Genomic DNA, 17,375 nt, shown 5'->3' on the forward strand with positions numbered 1-17,375 from the left:
GATCTGCAGCAGCAACTTTTACCTTTTGGCTAGTTAAGTAAAACCCTGCCCCATGTGCCTTTCCAGCACTGTAAAGAAAACCAGTAAGTGCTTAGTAGAACAGCATTTAGGAGTCTGTCTGTTGAAAAATTCACTGGGGTACTGAAAGCTGCTTTACTGACAGAAGACAGGGTTGTTTAACCTTAGTATGGTGCATAACAGAGTATGTCACATGGCACGTAGACGTGGCACTGCCTGGCAGAAATGCTAGGCATGTATTACCAGGCAGAAGTGTTATGATACTTATCCTGCTTCATCCACACTTTTAGTTTCTTTGCTTTTAAGCTTATTTATGGCAATACAAAGTTAGCTCACCCCTACCTGCAATCAGAACAGGAAACAGTTTCCTGAGTAAAAGTATGTTAATTTAAATAAGCTTTTCATATTTTCCTTTTCTGGCTCAATCTCGTTGCTCACTCACCAACTGAATGAGTCACGAAAACCAGTTAGAATCAAGAGTTAATGTTAAAATGCTTTGGCATTTCCACTTCCACATGTCATACATTTGCAAACGAAATGATATGTTGCCCATCCCTTTTTCTCAAGTTACTTAAAAATCTCTACTCTGTGAGATCAGGTTGCTCATGGGCACTGGTCTGACATGCAAGGAAACAGGCTGCTGGTTGATACAGAGGAAGTAAATTTCAGGGAGTAGCTTGCTTGGATTTTTTTTTTTTTTTTTTTTTTTAGTTTAATTTGCCAGTGATGACAGAGAAATTATTCCTGCTCAGGAAACAATCAGATAATGAGGAAAGGCCTGAGGCTTTTAAACACAGCACCTCTACTTCCCTCAGTGGGATTGGTGGTAATGGCCAGTAAGTTTCTGGCAAGTTGCCTCTTTCAGGAATGCCATTTACTTGCTTTAGAAAGGAATATTTCTGAGTCTGGAGGTGGCTTATTCCATTTTTAAGGTAGTTTTAAATAATTAATAAAGAACCAGTATTTCTATGGGCATCAAGTTCTGTTTCCATCACTGATTCCTGCTACAGACGAAGAACCCACATCTTCCTGACAACAGCATCAGCAGCATCTTGCTGACGTCCCACTGGCAAGCTAAGGAGTGTCTTTGCAAGGCTGGCTGCAAGCAGTCCTGAGCTTGCTCTGTGTGCTATCAAAAATCCCTCTCTGTTGGTATCGCTCTGGGCTAGGGCACTAAATCAAGCCCAGTCAGTCCTGTTAGGACTGTATAGCATCCAGACACAAGCTGTTTCACATCTGAACTGCTTCAGGAAAAGATGTATTAGGACCTGCTCATAATGACTATCTTCAAATATCTGTCTGAGGGAGCTGGAAAAACGGAAAGGGAGGGAAGGGAAGGGAAGGGAAGGGAAGGGAAGGGAAGGGAAGGGAAGGGAAGGGAAGGGAAGGGAAGAGATCACTGATACTGGAAAAAATAAAATCCCTACTTGACGGATGGGGCTTTGAGCAACCTGGTCTAGTGGAAGGTGTCCCTGCCCATGGCAGGGGGGTTGGAACTAGATGATCTTTAAGGTCCCTTCCAACCGAAAGCATTCTGTGATTCTATGATATTTACAGATGTTTACAGATATTTACTATCAGTTTTTAATACTGTTACAGTCAAATGGAGAACAACTTCAAGAATTAATGAAGCAGGACAAGGATCTAAAGGGTTTTTAGAAAAGTATTTAACTCTTCACTGTACCTCACTGTCCTGTATTTGAAGAGCCCTGTACCATGTCACAAAGACCATCTTCCTGCCATCTCACAGCAAGGTTTCTCAAAATACCATCTACACAAAGTCCATTAGGGAACATAAGCAAGAATATTTCTGTGTTGTGCCTGTTTCGAACTTGAAATATGGGGTATTTATGCACCCCAAATAAATATTTTTCCACTGGGCTTCTGCATCTGGCCAATTTGTCGATATGATAAAATCCAAACTCTAAATTTTGTCATTAAACTGAGCAGACAAGTTCAAATTAGATTTCTACAAGGTAATTCTTTATGACTTTGCCATCAAATACTCAAAGATTATAGAAATGCTATAGAACATCTCTAAGGAAAGAAAAAGGTGTGATTTTTGTTTCCTTTGGGAAGCAGGATTAGTTTGTTGTAAAGTTTAAATGTGTGTCAGATCTGAAAACACAGCTGAAACAGTAAAAACTTCATATAATTTAAAGTGTTCTACATTGATGTCATATTAGGCAGCAAGAATATGAATTATGGCAAATGCATTTGTTTTGTTTAAAAAAATAGCGTAAAGCTATGTTAACTACAAAAAAACATTTCCCTGAGCTTCTTTAGTCATGAAACACCTTCCATATAATAATATAATGTCTGGTATACTCTTGAATAGCTCGACAAGTTGCAATTTCAGTCAATTTTGGCTTTTAATACTTGCTGTCATGGAAAGAAGAGCTGTTTCAAATAAAAGACATGAGATGAAAGGAGTGAATCTGGAGCAAGGTTCCTTAGATAAATGACCTTTTTACTTAGGACAGACATGATTATTATTTAATTGGCAAAAAAGGGTAGATTATGAATATTTAATTAACAAGACTCCAGTGCAAACCAGAGGCTGAAACACAGACAGACAGTTCTTAGTCTGTGATTATACTGCTCTTTCTCCTATTAATTAGAACCCTACTCCATGCTCTTTTGTTGTGTTTGTACTGTCTTTTATGCTAATTGTAGTTTTAGCCTTCCTTATGGAATTGTAATTTACATTTTATAACATGGTATGCTTTAGCCATTCATCCTCTTGTAGCTCCCAGCCCATATGTTTTGAATTAGATTAATCTGTAACTGGGTATATTAAGTCTGTTGGAGTGTCTATAGCTGGAGTTATATCCCTGTATGCTTGATTATGTTATCAAGTCTTTCTTGATAAAACTAGTAATTAAGTACAACTTTCTTTAAAAAAGGTGGAAGAAGAAGGGGGATTGATTTGGAAGATGGAGAACCTTTATGCAGGTAACACTTCTTCCTTACCTATTCTGCTATAGTAAACTAGTCTCTGACTCAACATAAGGCTTCGTGCTATTCTGCTATCAACAATAATTAAAACTTCTCTGGAGTTATCTCACTAACCAATAGCAAAAAAAATGGTATTGTTGTGTAGATTCCTCTTACATGTAAACTAGCCAGCCATTTCAACAGTTAAACATGAAAGACAGCACAACAAGGAACATAACTTAGCTCTATCAGTGGCTTCAAAATTTGGCTTCAGTTCAGACCAGATATGTTAAGCTTCAGAAAATTGACATCATGCTCCTTGCTGATTCCTCTACCCAATGCCATCTTTCAAGGTATTAGGCTACTGCTGTTTTCTTCTGTGGTGAATATCTGTCAGCTGCTTGTCCCTTATAATGTTTCAACAGATGCTGAAGCCTTCTGACTGTTTTCCTGGGATTTTTATAAAAAGGTCAGTGCTTAGCACTGTATTGTTCCAGAAGTCTCACATGTAGGATGCAATAATCAATGATCTTTCATTGCTATTTCCTTCAAATCTAAAGTATAAGCATAGATTTTTAACAAACTTGGCTGTGGTGATAGGTTATGAATAAGCTCTGCTCATGAAAATAGCTAGAACCTAGGGTTCCTGTGCCTTTAGATATGTGAAGGTAGAAGTAGAGAAAAAAAAACAGAAAACCCAAATGAGGGCCTTGAGGACACTATTTTATGGGCAACCTGTGCTCAAAACATTGAGATAGGCTGCTGAGGAGACCACAGAATTCCACATCAGTTGACTGCAATATTTAAATACTCTAACAGTTACTTAGAAGGGACTTGAAGCCATAAATTTTGCTGGAGAGAGAGAAGAGAATGCATGTCTTGGTAACTGTAATTCACAGGAAGAAAGTCAAAAAAAGCAAAGATACAATGCTTGGTTTTCTAAGCATTAGAAAAAAAACACATAACCCTGTTTGAGGATAGAAAACTGAGGAAAAAGCAAGAAAAAAGAATGTGTCATGGTAAAAAGCTGACACAGACAACAGCAAAAGATATTTGTAAATTCTGAGCCTGCCTGAACTGATTTGGATATTGAAAGCATAGACAGGAGGAGAAAAAGCTAAGGTGGTGCAGCAATACAGGATGACTGAATTCAGTGATTTAATCCAGAACCATTTATTTTAAAAATGAGAATGTTTTTTAATACTGTAATCCAGACAACTATGCCCATGATCTTACTAACATGTCCCTTAATGGAAAACTCTAGGTATGGGCTCAGAATGTCTGAAGGGTTTTGGGAAGAATGAGAAGTAGTTAGTAAAGACCATTAATTACTGCACTGTGTCCAAAAAGGGGTAAAGGATTACAGCGAGTGACAATTTGTTTAATTGATTTGTTGGGTGAACTACTTGCCTATTTTCTAATTGCTCCTTCTTTTTTCTTCCCTAAGCTCGGTCTTTCTCAGTCATAGTCACACAATAAAGTGTTTGTTCCTCCAGCTGAGAAAAATGTTCCCCTGCTTTTTTGAGGGACCTTCTGAGGCTGAGTGATGCCCCATTCCTGAACTGTGTATGGTCTTTGGCTATAAATTAGTCTTTAGCAAATACACCAAAGGCATAGCCTGCTTGAGATGGCACTCAGCTCTGTTGCTCAAGTACCCAAAGAAGATTTTGAGTGGCAGAGAGGGAAGTTCAGGAGACAGGTGGTAGCAGTCAGCTTGTGCTTGAGGCTGCAGAGGTTGGCCATAAGTCTGCCTGATCTCCAAAAGATTGGCCTGTCATGGAGCGGGACATTTGAAAGTAGGATGAGGGTCAAAATACATACCCTTCATGGCTGCAGCAGCTTTAACAGAACATACTAAGATATAAAACATGGAATAAAAGAGTATTTAACAGCGAAGCATTACCAGAGCAAACCCAGGAAATACTATAAGTAGTATTGCTGTCGTAAGTATTAGTTCATACTGCTTATGTCACCATTTAATTGCTTGTATAATGAATGCAATCTTTACTATTACTATTAACATTATTTTATTACAGTTGTAAGTTTATATTTTAACTGCAATATAATGATTATGTCTTTTACGATTATATTACAGGTCTAAAGCTCTTATAATAAAAAGTGATAGTATTATTAACACAGGTTTACTTGTATCTATGTCAATAATATTTCATACATAGTTATTCTTTCAAACGTTTTTATTAATGGTCTGAAATGCCAGACGGGGGGACTGTGATGGCTAGGATGAAGCCTGAACTGCCAGTGACACAACATGACTCAGAGCAGGCTGAGCCAGAGCGGCATGATAAACACTCAGAGCATTTTTAAACGAAACCAGAGCCAAATTGCAAGGTACAAACTGTAGCTGCCTACAGTTACTTTAAACATTCCCAGCAAAGAGGCCACTAAGGCAAAATTAGTGAATTGTTAGACAGTGAAGCAGTTAAGAAGTCCTCTGGAAAAATAAAAGTTAGAGGGAGACATTGACAACTTACTGCAAACTTGTTCGAACATTTTCCACAGAGACCTGAAAATTTCCGAATGAGAGCCAGACTGTGAAAAGACTAATGTGAAACACAGGCTGCTTTTGCATGAATGAAGGGGCACCAGCATTGGAAAGACAACAAAACATAAGAAAAGGCAGTTTAAAATGTGGAAAGATTTTATTATGTCTCAGAACAAGAGAAACAAAAGCTAGATATATTTCTCTCAGAGCACTTGTTTGAGCATTTGAAAGATATAATAGAAAAATCCAGTCAGTAATGATCTTGTATGCACTTTATCAGCTGCTATTGCACATTTCACAAAGAAGATTCGTCTTCTATGGCAGACGTCAGTTTGAGGTTGTGACAACAGTGTCTGGTTTATTTGCTAGCACTTGGTGTGTGCATCTTTAACAAGAGGCAGCTGGCTGAGGAGAGCCCGCTGGAGATTGTTCTGAGCTGGGAGAGCCTTGGTCTGCTCCAGAGGGATCCTGGAGCTGCTGGGGCTGGGAGAGAGGCAGCAAGGAGCTGGGAGTCGGTGACTCCCGCAGCCTGCACGTTGGTAGAGACCTGTAGGTGCAGCAGGTTTATTCAGAGCTGAAGGTTGCACACTTTCTTCATAAGCCTATACCACTTTCCACTCCTATTCCTCTTTCATCCTCGCTTCAGGACTTTCCTTTGGGGTAGTCAGCTTAAACAAGCATCAGTTTTGCACCTGCCCATATATCACTTAAACTGTGTCTGTTGGAGCCAGTGTCAGCAGCAAGAGTCTCCCACGGTTTCAGCAGTTTTCTGCAAAATGTTAGTAATGTTTGGGAAATGGACAGCATATGTTCCCAGAGCTCCTTCTGAAGACAATGGGACTCTGCGTTGTTCAACTGTAGGAGATCATCCAAGCCCATTTGATTATTGACTCTTTCTTAGTCTTGAATACATCTTGAATATATCTGTGGAAAGCTCAGGGAGGGGTGTGATTCTGTCCAAACTAGCAGAAGGAAACGAATGAAAACAGCCATGGGAGTGAAATCCCACCATAGTCACAATTCAGTCACCTCCTTTCTCATGGTTTGCAGACAACGTGCTTTTACTGTTCTGATTCACCAATTATGAGATATTTCACTTCTGCTTTTCCAGAGTGTTGTGATAGGAAAGGGAAAGTTCACTGCTCCTTATGACACTTGAGTTTTGTTCATTACAAATCAGTTCTAGATGAGATAGAAAGCAATACAAGAACTTTTGGAAAGAGGGAATGGCACAGCTCATATTATTTCCTCTTCTGCTTCGTACAGTTTGCTAACTTCATAATGAGGTCTGTTAAGAATTAGACAATACTACCTATATACAGAAGTCTTTATACTATGATGCATGTGATGTTAAATGTTTTTATCTAGAAATAGCAGAAATTTTTTAAAAAATTAATGTTTGAATAGTCTTTGATAACTTAGCCATACAGCTACATCCGCAAAATGTTAAGTAAACAAAACCAGAACCTTGCCTTGTACACAGACTGCAGGCTTTACTAGGGTTAACTTATGACTGAATGCTTAACATGCATTAAGGTCTTTCGTCAAAATACATTCATAACCATAGCACACACATTCAGATTCTGAGTAAGCATACTGCTTTTAATTTTCGTGCTGATAAAGTTCATTTACGAGGAAGAAGGAAAAGGTATAAAATACCTGTTTGGAAGCTTCAATATTCTGATCAAAATATTATATGGTATTCTGTAGATTACCAGAAACAGTGATGCTGTCTTGAATTTGACAGCTATTTTAGCATGTGTGACAAAAGAACAAGTTTTTCCTTCCCCTGAAGAGAGGAAAACACAAAAGAAAAATTAGCAAAATTTGTCAGCCATCCTAGTAGTCTTTGAGAGGTTTTAGGAGAACCTTCTTAATCTCTTCAGTAGATAAATATATGCTATTCTTTTTAAACACTCCCACCTATGAAACATGAAACTCAAAGATTGCATAAAAAAATCAATATTCTACTGTCATGTTGTTTCCCAATGTGGTGAAATTTATTGGCAAAAGTCCTTGATTTCTATTTGAAAGTGTTCCCATATTCATTCAACCTGTATGTAAGGAAGAAAATAATGAATCAAAGCAATAAACTTCTGAAATTTGTACAGAAAGAAAAATATTACTTTCTTCCCCATACCTCATCACGCTTCAAAGATTAATGAAGCAAATGGAGTTGAAAATGATAGTGCGTAATGAGCATCTTTATTTTTCATGTGTTACTTTTTTAGGTACTTGCAGAGGGGAAAAAATGGGAGGGGAGGAAGGGACCGGAATAGGGAACTCCATTTTTCTGAATTTAAAATTCTGCTAGAATAAGAGGAGATGACACAAACTGTGGTGTTTTCCTTTCTCCTCTGAGCCCTTCTGAAATCATGATTTCTAGCTTCTAAGTTTTTTTGTCTCCGTAAGCGTACAGCTCTACAGAGGAATTTTGTTTATCATGCCTGAAAACATGGAACTTCACAGCTGATGAAGTTGTGGCAAATGATATGTCCTTTTAGAAACCTTTAAGGGAAAAGAAAGTTGGTTTTGGTTTGAATCTTACCTGGGACATGGACCCAAACTTTTATTAGTATTAAGAAATGTATCAGTGGCTGAAACAGAAGCTGATGGTGTCTAATAGGTGTAAAAGTTTCTCTCTTTTCTGACAATATTTAAAGAGAAACAAGTGACAAAGTGATGTTGTGCCACAAAGCTAGGACACTAGGAAAAATCTGGATGCAGAATGAAGAAGTGTGATACACCACTCCACAGAACGTAATGCAGTGACAGGGCTCTGCCCAGTAAGAATACAGGCCTTCAGTTTGCAATTAGTAAGAACCTCTTATTTAAAGACTTCTACTCTGTATTTTCCTTAAGTACCTTTTTTTGACATTTGAGAAAATGGTTGGTGTAGAACAGCTCTGTGTAGTATTTTGGTATTTAATATTTGTAGTAATTCTGCAACTTTTAATTGACCTTGGTTTATGCGTGTTACAACTCAGTACAACATTTTTAGAGAGGCATGTATTTTCCCAATTTCTTATTTATTCCTAACTGAATAAGGCAATAGTTTCTCTAAAGATGAGGAAAATAAATGCTCTACTTATGCTGTCTCTTCACAGTTCTAATAGATCTTCATCATTCACTGCCCTAAACAACCCCCCTTTCCAAATCCATTAAAACAACCCCCCCTCTCCAAATCCATTAAAACAACCCCTTCACGCTGCTGCATACCATTCAGTCATTTATTAGGCTGCCCTTATTTGTTCAGCATTATCTCATCTGTTTGTCCTATGGGGTGTCAACTACTTAACTGTAGCCAGTCCAGGTTGTTGATTTCAGCTCTTGAATGTAAAGGCTTAAGATAATTTCTTTTCACAGTGGAACAAGGCTCTGCTGCTTCCAGTATCTGATGCCTATTTCATCTAAGGCAGATGCTTGGAGCCTGTGAGTAATAATTCCTTTTACCTGAATGCATTTAATTTAGCAGTCTTTCACAGTTGTTTAATTCATGCCACCTAGTTAATGAACATTCATACTACCAGTATAGATATATTTTTCCTCTAAAAATCAGTAAAATGAATGTATTAAAAATGGTTCCACCAACCCTAGCTGCTAAGATTCTTCAATGGAATTCAAAAATTAGTTTGGGAGAGAGCACATGTTCAGAAACAATATAAAAAAGACAGTACTTTATAGCAAAACATACCAGCCAGCAATATCTGAAACAAAAGAAGTCTACAGACTAGAGGAACCTCTAAATAGTAGACTAGTATTTCTTCTAATATATACTGCTCAGTCTATGTGTGACAGTCTCACTTACGTTGTCCTCCAACAAAATTTTGAGATTTTGTATCCATAGTGCTTACTAGCCAAACATTGATGTTTGCCATATTTTTTTCCAGCAATACAGCACAGCTCAATTAAAGACTGAATTTACTGAAGTATGGGTTATGCAAACAGCTTTTGGGGAAATATATTTTTTGAGCAGGGATGGGGTTCTCGGGGATCCCAGGGATGGATGTTCTCCCTCAGGGACATCTGTGACACCAGCTCCCCACCTGACAAGCACAGCTTCTGCTGGCAAATACTTGTTGGATTTCAGAAAGAAGGATTTTGCAGTGTCCAGATCTGTATCATCACCATACCCTTCTGTGAGGAATACCTTACTATTACACAGCTAAAATCATTCTTCTGCCAAAGTACAGTAAGGCAAACAAAGAAAAGTTATTCACAACCTCCAGAGCGCTCTGATTTCTGCATCCATCAAAGTAAACATCATAGCTGGAAAGGTCTTACGCTATCGGTGAAGAAAAGGGAGACGAAAACAAAAAGAAGCTACTTACAATGAGATTAGATAGGAGAATTTTTCTCATTCTGTGCAGTTAGCTAGCTGTTGGCTTTTCTACCTTTCACACTTCAGGGATTTCCAATCTGCCCTGTGCTCTGCTAGGAAGAGATTCTCTCTAATAAGTAAAACATGTTAGCTTTTTATAGCCGATGTCTGTTCTGCTGCAGCATCCAGACAGATTTAATCTTTCATTATGAAGCTAGTTGTTCTGCCTTGTCTACGAGATGGTTTAGCCATCTTAAGTCAAGATTTTTCAGGTATGACTTCTGTATTTTCTACAAGAGCTGTGGGGCAGGAACAGGCAAGCAAAAGAGGAAGGATGAATCTGGAGCAAGACACATGCCTATGCTCTCACATATTAGCTTATTCAATATCTATTTCTAGGTTAAAAAACGGTCTTGGTAGAAACATCTCACCTTTGTGGTCCACTACCTGCAGCTAGCTGCAGTTAAGATCATCAGTAATCACCTGTCTTGAAATAATGGTTGATTAGAATAGAGTAGAATAGACTATTTCAGTTGGAAGGGACCTGTAATGATCATTTAGGCCAACTGCCTGACCAATTCAGGGCTGACCAAAAGTTGAAGCATGTTATTAAGGGCATTGTCCAAATGCTTCTTGAACACCGACGGACTTGGGACATCAACCACCTCTCTAGGAAGCCTGTTCCAGTGTTTGACCACTCTCTCGGTAAATAAATGCTCCTAACACCCAGTCTAACCCCACCCCCCCGGTGCAGCTTTGCACCATTCCCATGCATCCTATCACTGGATCCCAGGGTGAAGAGCTCAGCACCTCCCTCTTCACATCCCCTCCTCAGGAAGCTGTGGAAAGCAATGAGGTCCCCCTTAGCCTCCTTTTCTCCAAACTAGACAAACACAAAGTCCTCAGCGCTCCTCACAGGACATGCCTTCCAGCCCTGTCACCAGCTTTGTTCCCTCCTCTGAATGCATTCAAGGACCTTCACATCCTTCTTAAATGGTGAGGCCCAGAACAAGTACTCAAGGTGAGGCCGCACCAACGCTGAATACAGCGGGATAATCTCCTCTCTTGACCGGCTGGTTCTCCTGTATTTGATGCCCCCAGGGTGGGGTTTGCCCTCCTGGCTGCCAGGGCACACACTGCTGACTTGTACTGAGCCTGCTGTCGACCAGCACCCCCAGATGCCTTTCTGCAGAGCTGCTCTCCAGCCACTCCTCCCCCAATTTATACTTGTGCCCAGTGTTACTCTGTCCTAGGTGCAGAATCCAGCATTTTGTCTTGTTATATTTCATCCTATTCCTCATCTCACAATGCTCCAATCTATCCAGATCCCTCTGCAAGGCTTCTTGTCCCTCAAGAGAGTCAACAGCACCTCCCAGTTTAGTATCATCAGCAAACTTGCTAATGGTGCATTCAATTTCTGCATCCAGATCATTGATAAATGTATTGAACAGGACTGGCCCTAGAATTGAACCCTGAGGAACACTGCTGGTGACCAGTCACCAGCCAGATGCATCCCCGTTCACCACAACCCTTTGAGCTCTGCCCTTCAGCCAGTTCTTCACCCAGCACACTGTGAACCCACTCATCCCACACATCCCACAGTCGGACAACTTGTCCAGAAGGATGCTGTGAGGGACCGTCCTGATTTCAGCTGGGTTAGAGTTAACTGTCTTCCCAGTAGCTGGTACAGTGCTATGTTTTGAGTTCAGTATGCGAAGAATGTTGATAACACTGATGTTTTCAGTTGTTGCTCAGTAGTGTTTAGACTAAAGTCAAGGATTTTTTCAGCTTCTCATGCCCAGCCAGCAAGAAAGCTGGAGAGGCACAAGAAGTTGGCACAGGACACAGCCAGGGCACCTGACCCAAACTGGCCAACGGTGTATTCCATACCATGGGACGTCACATCTCGTATAGGAACTGGGAGGTGTGGGCAGGGAATCGCTGCTCGGGGACTAGTGTCAAAAGCCTTACTAAAATCCAGAAAAGCTACATCCAGAGCCTTCCCTTCATCCACTGGGCAAGTGACTATCCCAGAAGGATATCAAATTAGTTAAACAGGGCTTTCCCATGTTGATTGTGTCTGATGGCTGGTGGCTGGCTCAATATCCCTTTTCTCAGCATCCTATAACATATTCTTTGGAGTTGATGATCTGGTGAGCCTAGACTTGTGCTCAGGATTCCAATGGTGATATTTTTTCAAACTGGCAGCAAGAGCAAGTTGATAAGTTATGCAGTTTTTTTTCTAACTCAGTTCACAAGACTAAATGGTGTTCTCTAACATATGCTTACCTATGATTATCTAAAAAAAAAAGGGGGGGGAGGGCATACAGCTCCTGTCTGTTGCAGCTAATCAAAAGAAGAACCATGCAGCAGGAAGCCGGTGAACATACTGGAATGCAAAAGTTACCCACAAGGACGAGTGCAATGTCATGCACACACCACATTTCTGAAAGTTCAGTAAAAGTTACACATCCCACTCTATGTGATGTTGGAGCCAGAAGCAAAGTGCTATTAATTTAAAGGGAAACATTAGCTTTCTTGATAGATCCAACATAGGGAATATGTACTGGAGGAGTGTGACCGGTTCAGAGGCAAGATCTAACGTAAAGGAAATGCAAGGGGAGAAATAGATCGTGTCAAAACAAAACAGTGCCCAGAAGCGTTACAGGGCAACAAATTCTGTGATGATTCTTGCTGTTCAAATGAGAAGTTGCTCCTTGGCTCTGTTTTCAAGCACTGCAACTGGCTCCCTTTGAAAAGAAATGGGGAATTGGTTTGGACGGGAGGAGTGCTCTGGGTGCATGGTATGGGTGAGACGGCGTTAGAGCTGTCATGCTCCACCCAGCACAGTCTGCCAACAATAAAATGCTGCTCTTGTGGAGCCCTCTACTCCCAAATGTCACTAAGTAGACAAATGCAAAGAGGTGCCAGAATTGCATGTGGTCTTCAGAGTAACTTCATTTTTTGTTTGTTTCCTTTCTGTTCTGGAGCAGAAGAAACTACAAATAGCAAAACTCCCCTGAAACACAGATCCTAGTTCTCATTTGTCCTTAAGGGTATCATCGAGTTGTGACTATGTACTCTTAAGTTTGTTTTTCTAGTCAAATAAACTAGATCAAATTAAATAAAATTTTCTACTCATTACTCATTTTCTTTTACCTCATGAAACTTCTAGAGTGGGCATCAATTACAAGAAGAATTTAATGGTGATATGACCTTAGTTCTAATCTCTTGTTTTTCAAGCCTAACCTATTTATTTGCTGGAGTTTTAATTCCTTTTGCTGGATTAATGCTGTCTTATAAAAGCAGATACTCTATTATTTTAAGATAACTGAGCTTTTTTTTTTTTTTTTTTTGATTCATGTTCCTGTATGGTACTTTCACTAACAGTTGTCATGTGCCAGCTGTTAATCTTTTGATGTTGTGTAATGACATAGATATTTGGAGGATTTAGAAGTTAAAGTTGTGAGAAGTTTTAATAACCGTATTTGCCACTCACTCAGGTTACAAATTCAAGGTATTTCTTACATCTGCTGTATTGCATTCCTTGTACCTCCCAACATTCTTTTACGCAGCAGACACTCCTCTGCTGCAAAGTCATTTTGCTTACTTACGTTTCCTTGACCATGTCTAATATGTCATTTATTGTACACCATTGCTCCCCTGTTAGATCTTCTTGTGGCAGTTTTATCTTCTTGTTTTTAGGCTAACCTCTCACATGTTAAGATAACAGCTGAGCTGAGCCTATCTCTGTAAGGCTGTCTGCCCCTGCAGCTACTTCATAAGCAGAATATCAGTGGGGCTGGAGAAGGGAAAGAGAAGCATGATTTTTTGTTGTTGTTGCTGGTACATAAAACCATTTGTTCGGTTCAGCTTAACAGCAGTCCCTGAAACTTGCCACAGCAGATCACATGCACGGCAGCACTCCATTTAATTGGAAAGAGTGGCTTTTAGGGCACAACTTGCAAATACTATCTGCAATTGGAAAAAGCAGCATTCAAACTTGTTTAGATTTTAGCTTCAGACCTAAAATAAGCGTTCTTGGGTTGTATACTAAATTGCTCATACAAATGTACATGTATTTGTAATGTATGTTATGCAAAAACATTACACCACTATTAGGAAAATGGCCTAAGGATTTCAATACAGCTAGGGTAGTTGCACTGAGATCTCCAGTTACCTGCGAAGAAACTAATTTCAAAACTGTTAGGTTCACTTCAGAAGCTTGCGTCCATCTGTGTGTTAATCTGTTTCCAGTCCAGTTTTTACAGTCTTGCAGTTCGGCTTTTCCATAGCAACGCTGCACACAACTCTTCTGGCTGATCTCAATCATATGTTTGGGGATCAATTATTTTTAAGGAAAAGGAAACTACCTTTAAACAGAAATTTTAAGATGTAAAAGATCCCATTTTGTACCTACTATTTCAGGTTTGAGTATTGTATTTTACTTTACTTACAGTAGTTGCTAGAGAAAGCTGCGGTTTTGAAATAAACATGCTTCCCCAAAGCTTTATGAATTTGCATCCGATATTCCTTCGGTCAATGGTATACTTCCTTTGCTCCAGAGGTTAGAGGGAAGAATCTCTGTACATGTGAGGTCCCAGGAAAAAGAAGCAAAGAATGCAATTTATTTCTGCATAGGTATTTACAATAATTTCAGTATTATTTTAGTTGTTATTATATCATGACCAAAATAGCTAAAACATAGTATTTTTTTACTTACTCTTACAACATGTCTTGCTCTCAATTGCACATTTCATATTGTTGCAAGAACTAACCTTGTTGAAGGATCCTTTTTGCTAGAATACGAGGAGGACTGCAGGAGAAACAAGTGACTGTGAAATACAGGTTGATTTCTTGATCCCATGGGGGAACTTCGCTTGCTTTAGGTTTGCAAGTTCTGAATTACTGTTTTCAAAAGCGCAAGGCTATTTCACAGAAACCAGAGAATAATAATGAGGTCCAGCACTTGAAGCATTACCAACTGTAGAAGACAGACCGCTCTCCCCTTCCACCCAACCTGCTGAATTTGACTCACATCTTAGTTGCTGCATGGTAGTTACCATGTGAAATGTTATGCTTATTTTACTCTTGTTCCCCGAAGAATATCACAATGAAAACTTATGATTGTATTAACAGGCCTTCAAACTTTCTGTCACTTCTGCTCAAATGCAAACTTAGACTCTAAAGTGATGTTTGAAAGAGAAAACACACGGAAAGAGGTGTGTAATGCCTTTCTTCAGAAGTGGAAGCAAACTTCTGAATGTCACTTAAATTATTCTAAATATCAAATTAAAATTAGTCAACAGCATCTCTTGTGGGAAAAAAAAATCACCTTTAATGAAAGATGCCTTGCCTTTGTATAAAAATGCTTTAAAGCAATTCAAACAATAGCTTCTATCTACATACATGTACATTTCCAAACACCTGATGCCTCAGATTCCTTGGAAATCCTTAGGAATTAGTTTTGAAGGCCCCACACAGACAAATGTGATTAAAATGTAGCTTTTGTTCTTTAATTGAGACTTCTTTCACTTGTTCCATGGTAAAATTACTCTGCAGCCTCGTGCGGTTGAAAACAATTCTTGGTTTTCTCTGTGCAGAGAATCATTGGAAGGAGCCTCATCTATTCCATTAACGGAATAAAGTACTTTTGTACTTGTACTTATGTCACTCCTGACAGATGCCTGTCGATCCTGATCTGAAAGACCTTTAGCAATGAAGATTTCACACCCACTCTATCCCACTCTTCTGCTGTTCTTAGCAGTTGAAATCTTTCCTGAATATCTAATCAGAATCTCCTCTGTAAAAGTCCACTACTTCTTGCTCTATTTGGACAGAGGAAAAGCTACAATTTTTGTTTACTTTGACTTCAGTGAGCTTTTGAAAGGAAAAAAACCTACAAAATTACTTAGAGAACGATATGAAAGAAATTAAATTCAGCAGAAGGTGGTGAAAAGTAATCCTATGCGGGAATAATAAACAGCATGAAGATTGGATGGGATCAGTGGAAGTGGCTCTTTAGCAATTATGCAGAAAACCATGTAAGAGACTACGGAGGATGATGAGATGACTGTGACACCACAATGTCAGGATACTGTGAAAAGAGGTAAACATCACTCTGGGAAGTATAAACAGACATATTAAGTAACTCTGCTATGTAGTACAAAGTAAAGTAAGGCTTCAGTACTTATCCTATTAGGAAAGCTTCATTTTCAAGAAAGATGTAAAGCAATTAATGGAAGCCTAGATGATAAAAATGGAAAGAAGCTAAGGTGTAGTACATATGGTCTGAAAAAGTTGAACATGTTAGCACTTCCTAGCTTAAAGAAGAGAATGCTTAAGAGGAAGATGACAGCCTTCACCAAATAGGTGAAATAGTTACAAGGAGAAAAACATATGATCATTTGAAGAGTTTGCAGTTGTCCTCTTAGCTTTGTCTAGCATATTTTGCATGAGGCTGTAATCATTAAAGGGTTTTCCGGGCGTTGGTCACTTGTCAGGAGTGTCAGGACAGAGTTTGAGGATGACTTGTTGTCCTTGACATGTGCATTGACCTGTTTTAAGGGTATCCTCAGAGTTGGCAAGACTTGGGTGAGTCCATCTTCACTTGGGCGTCCACAGCCTTGGTCCCCTTGTGCCCCCAGGTATTTCCCATGATCTCCCCTGAGTTTTGAAACCAAGATTCTTAAGTAGGTTGCTATCAGTGGCACTGGGTTGTTGACTGGATCATGCTGACGTGAATTATTCCATTATTTGTTGACTTGTTGTGTGCATAGTTTCATGCTCTCAGAAACTGTGACTCTGGCCTCGCTAGGCTGAACTGCTTTTAATAACACTTAAGACCAAATAGAGCCACTGGGGCAAAGCTTCATCAGCTTCAACACAGACAAGCAAAGTAGGTGTGCATTCTCACTCTATTACTATGAAAATCAGAGTGTCCAGATTACACACTGATCATTGCAACACTAGAAGTAACTACACAAGTGTATGAAGATAAATTAAAATTGATTTGTTTGGAATTAATATTGATAAACTCTTTGAGACTTTCTATAATGTCAAATTGTGATGAGATTTATATCACCTGCATTGCGTGCACTCAGTGAAATGTCTTATATGTGGGACCTGGTATATGATAGTTTTTCATTCTTTGTCTGTGGATGGCATGTTGTAGGAGAAAAACGCCCTTTATATGAGTTAGAAATGTAATTTTATACTTAGCTTTTCTTAATTAGTTACATTTACTTGTTCTTTATATTATTTCCCTGTTTCTAGAGCAGCTGCAACTGAAATAAGGAAAAAAATCTCTAATGTTGTAGAAGAAACACCATGGAGATGTATTAAGGATTAATTTCAGCAATTAATTTTCATACTTAAGAGTTAATGATGGCTAACTAAAGGTTCAGCTAATTGAAGATAAACATTGTAATAAAAAAAAGTCTGTTGGCCCTTCTTCATTTTAAAGTAATGATACAATTCCCAACAAGTAAGATTTGTCTCCTTTATATATTCAGCAAGGTGCTGAATGAGGATACTAAAAGTGTCAGAGATTTAAAAGAAACCTTAGAAAATAGAACTGGAAGGGGACTAGAGAGA

Source organism: Haliaeetus albicilla, chromosome 21 (assembly GCF_947461875.1).
Source record: "Haliaeetus albicilla chromosome 21, bHalAlb1.1, whole genome shotgun sequence".
NCBI classification, from domain to species: Eukaryota; Metazoa; Chordata; class Aves; order Accipitriformes; family Accipitridae; genus Haliaeetus; species Haliaeetus albicilla.